The 1,010-nt window shown below is 38.4% G+C and overlaps 1 long non-coding RNA gene across 1 annotated transcript; it reads left to right on the top strand.

Annotated features, from left to right (window-relative positions):
• On the top strand, nt 1–1,010 carry LOC107735834 (uncharacterized). Its single transcript, XR_001639525.1, has 3 exons — nt 1–62; nt 148–262; nt 983–1,010. It is a non-coding gene; the product is annotated as an uncharacterized LOC107735834 (long non-coding RNA).

The raw sequence follows: 1,010 nt of genomic DNA on the forward strand, positions 1-1,010 counted from the left end.
ACGAATGGAAGACGAATTTGGAGCTCCCAACAGGGGAAACTGTGATCCTTCACAATCCCAAGGTATTGTCTGAATGTAAAACTAATGGTAAACAGACACTTCTCTGTTCACAATTTATGTTTTGTCTTTCTCGTTGCATTACCTCAGCTCATGATGCAGTATCCCAGCAGCTGCAAAGAATTTCCCCCTTCCCCGAATGAACAGACTCAACCCAGGACACTAAAGAGAGGAACTGAGAATATTCCAGTAGAGATACCAGAGGGTGAGTGTAACATTATCCAAATCTATTTAAAATCCCAGTGACTTGCCATTTTATGTCATCGTATAGGCATGTTTCTGTTTCTGAAAAATGAAATACCTAATTTTGGCCAGTAGTTCTAAAGCAGAAATACTAAATCCTTCATGTAGGCAGCCCCAGAACGCATTGTGACAAGCTCATCCACGATGGCAAGTTGAGAGAAATGTTGATAACAGAGATACCTATTTCATTCAATACTTAAAAGATATAAATAAAAACATTTCGATGTAACTAATGGACTCTTCTCGCCCAATATTTCTCTGTGCTTTGTATTTTTCTTTGAAGTATCAGACAGTTAGCTTAGCAACATGCTAATACCCAACCCTCTTGGACTGTTTTGCCCATTATGTTTATGCTGTGTATTTTTGAAGTATCATACTGTAAGCTTAGCAACATGCAAATGTCAAACTCGGAACTATTTCACCCAATATTTGTGTGTACTGTGTAGTTTTATTTTTGATAAAGTATCATACAGTTAGCTTAGCAACATGTAAACATCTATTACAATAGTTGAGTCACTCCTAACGAGAAGCAGTATTTGTGTGGTGTTCACTTCAGTTAGGATGCTGCCTTCAAAGGTTGCTGTCTGTATAGTCCGTAGATGGCAGGGAAGCTCACTACATTTTTTTGTGGGTTATAGTGTGTTGCTAACAAGATCTGTCTTTTGTTGCTGTGTTTTTGTAGGAGAACCAGAGATAGTAGACCACCTGGT

The sequence above is a fragment of the Sinocyclocheilus rhinocerous genome, unplaced genomic scaffold (genome assembly GCF_001515625.1).
Source record: "Sinocyclocheilus rhinocerous isolate Xijiao unplaced genomic scaffold, SAMN03320098_v1.1 C36324341, whole genome shotgun sequence".
Lineage (NCBI taxonomy): Eukaryota > Metazoa > Chordata > Actinopteri > Cypriniformes > Cyprinidae > Sinocyclocheilus > Sinocyclocheilus rhinocerous.